Here is a 7,541-nt window from a genome sequence, read left to right as displayed (position 1 = left end):
GTGTGGCGGAGCAGGTTGGGTGAGGTGTGGAGCTGCAGGTTTGGTCTCCACATTCAGGCCGCAGCGAAAGAACCGACTGTCAGGTAGGGAAAAGGCTGGAAGACAGAATATATAATATATCGATGCACTGCGGGGGGGGGGGGGGGGCGATATATAACATGACCCTCTGTACTGACCTGTAAAAGTACCAGAATGATTCCTATAGACCCCCTGTACATATATGTATACTGCTCTACATATAACACCGCTCCACACACAGTGTACATATGATATGTCTACGTCCTGTATACTGATAATACTACACACACCGCTCTCTATATAATAATACTGATAATACTACACACACCGCTCTCTATATAATAATACTGATATCTGTATACACCGCTCTCTATATAATAATACTGATATCTGTATACACCGCTCTCTATATAATAATACTGATATCTGTATACACCGCTCTCTATATAATAATACTGATATCTGTATACACCGCTCTCTATATAATAATACTGATATCTGTACACACCGCTCTCTATATAATAATACTGATATCTGTATACACCTCTCTCTATATAATAATACTGATATCTGTATACACTGCTCTCTATATAATAATACTGATATCTGTATACATCGCTCTCTATATAATAATACTGATATCTGTACACACCTCTCTCTATATAATAATACTGATATCTGTATACACTGCTCTCTATATAATAATACTGATATCTGTATACACCGCTCTCTATATAATAATACTGATATCTGTATACATCGCTCTCTATATAATAATACTGATAACTGTATACACCGCTCTCTATATAATAATACTGATATCTGTATACATCGCTCTCTATATAATAATACTGATATCTGTATACACCGCTCTCTATATAATAATACTGATATCTGTATACACTGCTCTCTATATAATAATACTGATATCTGTATACATCGCTCTCTATATAATAATACTGATAACTGTATACACCGCTCTCTATATAATAATACTGATATCTGTATACATCGCTCTCTATATAATAATACTGATATCTGTATACACCGCTCTCTATATAATAATACTGATATCTGTATACATCGCTCTCTATATAATAATACTGATATCTGTATACACCGCTCTCTATATAATAATACTGATATCTGTATACACCGCTCTCTATATAATAATACTGATATCTGTATACATCGCTCTCTATATAATAATACTGATATCTGTATACACCGCTCTCTATATAATAATACTGATATCTGTATACATCGCTCTCTATATAATAATACTGATATCTGTATACACTGCCCTCTATATAATAATACTGATATCTGTATACACCTCTCTCTATATAATAATACTGATATCTGTATACACTGCTCTCTATATAATAATACTGATATCTGTATACATCGCTCTCTATATAATAATACTGATATCTGTATACACCGCTCTCTATATAATAATACTGATATCTGTATACACTGCCCTCTATATAATAATACTGATATCTGTATACACCTCTCTCTATATAATAATACTGATATCTGTATACACTGCTCTCTATATAATAATACTGATATCTGTATACACCGCTCTCTATATAATAATACTGATATCTGTATACACCGCTCTCTATATAATAATACTGATATCTGTATACACTGCTCTCTATATAATAATACTGATATCTGTACACACCGCTCTCTGTATATAATACTAATATCTGTATACACTTTATGATAATTATGCGGATTGGTAAATTTCTGTAGGTTTAGTAGTAATAGTAGTTGTATTATTAGTGGTAGTAATAGTAGTAGTTTTAGTAGTGGTTGTAATAGTAGTGGTAGTTGTAGTTATGGTGGTAGTAATAGTAGTAGTTTTAGTAGTGGTTGTAATAGTAGTGGTAGTTGTATTATTAGTGGTAGTAATAGTAGTAGTTTTAGTAGTGGTTGTAATAGTAGTGGTAGTTGTAGTTATGGTGGTAGTAATAGTAGTGGTAGTAGTAATAGTAGCAGTGTTAGTAGTGGTTGTTATAGTAGTGATAGTTGTAGTAATAGTGGTAGTAGCTTTAGTAGTGGTAGTAATAGTTGTGGTGGTGTTAGTAGTATTATTAGTAGTGGTGGTAGTATTAGTAGACGTGATAGTAGTAGTAGTAATTGTGGTGGTAGTAGTAGTAGTGAAAGTAGTAATACTGGTAGTAGTAATAGCAGTTGTGATTGTAGTAGTAGTAGTTTTAGTAGTGGTAATGGTATTGATAGAAGTAATATTGGTAGTAGTTGTGGTAGTAGTAGTAATTATAGTAGTATTAATAGTAGTAATAGTGGTAACAGTAGTAATTGTGGTAGTATTGCTAGTTGTGGTTTTGAGAACAGAGATTTTTTGGACACTGGCAGAGGACAACTTGGTCCATGTGGGTGTCACCACTGCCCCTGCGTCTCTGAGAGGACACTGGAGGCCGGGCAAGAAAGACCAAAGAGAACGTGCTGTGCCGGACCCAGCCACTGTTCCAGTCGGCCTGCCCAGAAATCTATGGGGTCAGGGAACAGGGTACATAGGAGTATGGTGGCACAGTGGCTAGTGGTTGCTCAGTGGTTAGTGGTGGCACAGTGGCTAGTGGTTGCTCAGTAGTTAGTGGTGGCACAGTGGCTAGTGGTGGCACAGTGGCTAGTGGTGGCACAGTGGCTAGTGGTGGCTCAGTGGTTAGTGGTGGCACAGTGGCTAGTGGTTGCTCAGTGGCTAGTAGTGGCACAGTGGCTAGTGGTTGCTCAGTGGCAAGTGGTGGCACGGTGGCTAGTGGTGGCACAGTGGCTAGTGGTTGCTCAGTGGTTAGTGGTTGCCCAGTGGCTAGTGGTTGCTCAGTGGTTAGTGGTGGCACAGTGGCTAGTGGTTGCTCAGTGGCTAGTGGTGGCACAGTGGCTAGTGGTTGCTCAGTGGCTAGTAGTGGCACAGTGGCTAGTGGTGGCACAGTGGCTAGTGGTGGCTCAGTGGCTAGTGGTGGCACAGTGGTAAGTGGTGGCACAGTGGCTAGTGGTTGCTCAGTGGCTAGTGGTTGCTCAGTGGCTAGTGGTGGCACAGTGGCTAGTGGTGGCACAGTGGTAAGTGGTTGCTCAGTGGTTAGTGGTTGCCCAGTGGCTAGTGGTTGCTCAGTGGTTAGTGGTGGCACAGTGGCTAGTGGTGGCTCAGTGGTTAGTTGTGGCACAGTGGCTAGTGGTTGCTCAGTGGTTAGTGGTGGCACAGTGGCTAGTGGTTTCTCAGTGGCTAGTGGTGGCACAGTGGCTAGTGGTGGCTCAGTGGTTAGTTGTGGCACAGTGGCTAGTGGTTGCTCAGTGGTTAGTGGTGGCACAGTGGCTAGTGGTGGATCAGTGGCCAGTGGTTGCTCAGTGGTTAGCACCAGTGTCGTGCAGTACTAGGGTTCTGGGTTCAAGCCTCAGCTGGGACAACATCTGCATGGAGTTTGTATGTTCCCCCATGTTTGCGTTCTCTCTGGGTATCCTACTTTCCATCCACACTGCAAAAATATGCAAATAGGAAAATTAGTTTTCCACAAATTGACCTAGTGTTCGTTGTGCTTTGGGGTCAAGCACCTGTATGGAAGCCACTGACTTTGCAGGAAATCGTCCCCGCCACACAATTATCTGTGCGCTTTGAGTCCCTGTGAGAAAAGTATGTTACACATGACTACTAGTAATAATCAGTCTGCTTCATCTGTACGATCCGGCGGTCACTGTGACAGCAAGTGAGCATACAGGCCAGTGCTTTCAGCTCCGCTCCACAGTCTCACTGCTCTTACAGTACAGAGTCCATAGTCTCACCGCTCTTACAGTATAGAGTCCATAGTCTCACTGCTCTTACAGTAAAGAGTCCATAGTCTCACTGCTCTTACAGTAAAGAGTCCATAGTCTCACTGCTCTTACAGTAAAGAGTCCATAGTCTCACTGCTCTTACAGTAAAGAGTCCATAGTCTCACTGCTCTTACAGTACAGAGTCCATAGTCTCACTGCTCTTACAGTACAGAGTCCATAGTCTCACCGCTCTTACAGTATAGAGTTCATAGTCTCACTGCTCTTACAGTAAAGAGTCCATAGTCTCACTGCTCTTACAGTAAAGAGTCCATAGTCTCACTGCTCTTACAGTAAAGAGTCCATAGTCTCACTGCTCTTACAGTAAAGAGTCGAGAGTCTCACTGCTCTTACAGTATAGAGTCCATAGTCTCACCGCTCTTACCGTATAGAGTCCATAGTCTCACCGCTCTTACAGTAAAGAGTCCATAGTCTCACCGCTCTTACAGTAAAGAGTCCATAGTCTCACTGCTCTTACAGTAAAGAGTCCATAGTCTCACTGCTCTTACAGTAAAGAGTCGAGAGTCTCACTGCTCTTACAGTATAGAGTCCATAGTCTCACCGCTCTTACCGTATAGAGTCCATAGTCTCACCGCTCTTACAGTATAGAGTCCATAGTCTCACCGCTCTTACCGTATAGAGTCCATAGTCTCACTGCTCTTACAGTATAGAGTCCATAGTCTCACTGCTCTTACAGTACAGAGTCCATAGTCTCACTGCTCTTACAGTAAAGAGTCCATAGTCTCACCGCTCTTACAGTATAGAGTCCATAGTCTCACTGCTCTTACAGTAAAGAGTCCATAGTCTCACTGCTCTTACAGTAGAGTCCATAGTCTCACTGCTCTTACAGTAAAGAGTCTATAGTCTCACTGCTCTTACAGTAAAGAGTCCATAGTCTCACTGCTCTTACAGTAAAGAGTCCATAGTCTCACTGCTCTTACAGTAAAGAGTCCATAGTCTCACTGCTCTTACAGTAAAGAGTCCATAGTCTCACTGCTCTTACAGTATAGAGGCCATAGTCTCACCGCTCTTACAGTACAGAGTCCATAGTCTCACTGCTCTTACAGTATAGAGTCCACAGTCTCGCTGCTCTTACAGTATAGAGTCCATAGTCTCGCTGCTCTTACAGTATAGAGTCCATAGTCTCGCTGCTCTTACAGTATAGAGTCCATAGTCTCACCGCTCTTACAGTATAGAGTCCATAGTCTCGCCGCTCTTACAGTATAGAGTCCATAGTCTCGCCGCTCTTACAGTATAGAGTCCATAGTCTCGCCGCTCTTACAGTAAAGAGTCCATAGTCTCGCTGCTCTTACAGTACAGAGTCTATAGTCTCACCGCTCTTACAGTATAGAGTCCATAGTCTCGCCGCTCTTACAGTATAGAGTCCATAGTCTCGCCGCTCTTACAGTATAGAGTCCATAGTCTCACTGCTCTTACAGTACAGAGTCCATAGTCTCACTGCTCTTACAGTATAGAGTCCATAGTCTCACTGCTCTTACAGTAAAGAGTCCATAGTCTCACTGCTCTTACAGTAAAGAGTCCATAGTCTCACTGCTCTTACAGTATAGAGTCCATAGTCTCGCTGCTCTTACAGTAAAGAGTCCATAGTCTCGCTGCTCTTACAGTATAGAGTCCATAGTCTCACTGCTCTTACAGTAAAGAGTCCATAGTCTCACTGCTCTTACTGTACAGAGTCCATAGTCTCACTGCTCTTACAGTATAGAGTCCATAGTCTCACTGCTCTTACAGTATAGAGTCCATAGTCTCACTGCTCTTACAGTATAGAGTCCATAGTCTCACTGCTCTTACAGTATAGAGTCCATAGTCTCACTGCTCTTACAGTACAGAGTCCATAGTCTCACTGCTCTTACAGTACAGAGTCCATAGTCTCACTGCTCTTACAGTATAGAGTCCATAGTCTCACTGCTCTTACAGTATAGAGTCCATAGCCTCACTGCTCTTACAGTAAAGAGTCCTCTTCTATGTTTGTGTACAAACCTTCTTTCCTCCAGACGCAGAGGATGTCCCCTCCTCACAGTCCTGGGGATAAGTAGATGATGGGAGTGATCTCTGTACTGACCCCTGATATCTTTATACATAGTTATTAGATCTCCCCTCAGTCGTCTTTTTTCTAAAGTGAATAACCCTAATGTTGATAATCTTTCTGGGACCTGTAGTCCCCCCGTTCCAGTTATTTTGTTAGGTGCCCTCCTGTGAATCCTCTCCAGCTCTGCTATGTCTGCCTTCTTCACATATACTGCCTTGGAGGAGGACACTCTTGTTCCGCTCGCCGGCGGCCACTTCTAGTTTCCCACAGTAACCGGTGATACCGTATTAAAGCCGCGGGGCCTTTGTTTGTGTTCGGACACCCACAGCCTATTTTCATCCTGCAGATCTTGCACATGGCTTTGCTTTCATCTTCCAGCATTGTGAAGAAAACTGCCAAACTGATGATTCTCGCACAGAGGTCACAGCCGAGCTTGGCCTAATTCTGCCACGTTTTGAGCCGCACCCACAGTATCAGCGGCATCACCCGTTCCCAAGCTGATAATTATGGAAGCAGATCTGGCCCTGCCAGTTCTCTTGGAGATTTTGGCTGTACTTGCTCCTGCTCCTTATTGACGCCATAGCCACCACCCTCCTCCACTGTTGTCTTCTCCTCAGAACCCTGATCCAGCTCCCAGATCCTGTCCATCTCACAACCATCGTCATATTCCTCACCATTCTGGCCACTTTTATCAGGATATCACATTGTGGGCTCTTTGTCCCCCTCCCGATTCCCTTCTCTGTATTTGCCTAAGTAACAAAAAGGGGGCAGTGAAGACAGGGAGGATAGAACTGAAAGTCTACTCAGGGGCTGGTAGGAGGAGGAACAGGAGGAACGCTCCAAGACACAGTGTCAGACTGAGAGGTGACCTCCATGTCGTCCTGCTGTGACTGAGAGGAGTGAGACATCTAGTGCACAATCTCATCCTCTCTGTCCTCAATGATAATTTTGTGTGTTTCGGAGGCTAGCGAGAACCGTGGCCGACTATCACTACTGCCTGCGTGACTACTGCTGCTGCTACCCACGTTCTGATGCAGGGAGGAGGAGTCTTTTGTTTTGCATTTGTCATTTTTCTCCACATTTTATTATGAGACCTATAAATGAAAAGTCATGGGTTTGCTACACAGAGATTAAAGACAGGCAGAGTCTAATATCCGACCCCTTCTACAAACACACTGCACACTGTTATTGACAATTTACTTTGGTAAGCCAAATTGTGCTGTAAAATGCTGTTGAACTATGCGTTCAATAGCACGGATATAACAATGCATTTTTTGTGCTAAAATGTGCAAAAGAAAATGTACGATTTCTTAGTGTTTGCAGCAAAATGCTATTGGAGTGCTGCAGGCAATAAAGTCTGTGAACGGAGGTTAAAAAAAAAAAGTTCATATATAGGAAAAATGAGTTTCCTATACAGGGGTTTTTGTTATGCAGAACAAGTGGGTGACAGCTGCTCACTTTCTTAACCCGTAGAGGACCCTGGTGGACATGACTTAAGGACCAGCGCCGTACATGTACGGCGGGCTGATCGGGCCGGTGCAGTAGCTGTGCCCGCCCAATGAGCGTGCCGCTCAGAACCAGTCACTGACAGCCGGGCCACTGCTGCATACGCCGGCATCGGTGAAAAAAAAGCCGGCAT

General features: G+C 43.2%; 1 protein-coding gene across 1 annotated transcript in view; it reads left to right on the top strand.

The window, feature by feature from the left end:
* Positions 1-7,541, top strand: part of LOC122922828 (vang-like protein 1) — a 47,534-nt gene continuing 39,993 nt past the window's right edge. Inside the window, exon 1 of the mRNA XM_044273580.1 lies at positions 1-83. The gene's annotated coding sequence lies outside the window, so the exon portion shown is untranslated. The remainder of the gene's footprint in view (positions 84-7,541) is intronic.

This window comes from Bufo gargarizans, unplaced genomic scaffold, assembly GCF_014858855.1.
Source record: "Bufo gargarizans isolate SCDJY-AF-19 unplaced genomic scaffold, ASM1485885v1 fragScaff_scaffold_771_pilon, whole genome shotgun sequence".
Classification (NCBI taxonomy): Eukaryota; Metazoa; Chordata; class Amphibia; order Anura; family Bufonidae; genus Bufo; species Bufo gargarizans.
This window is presented reverse-complemented; position numbering and strand designations above follow the sequence as displayed.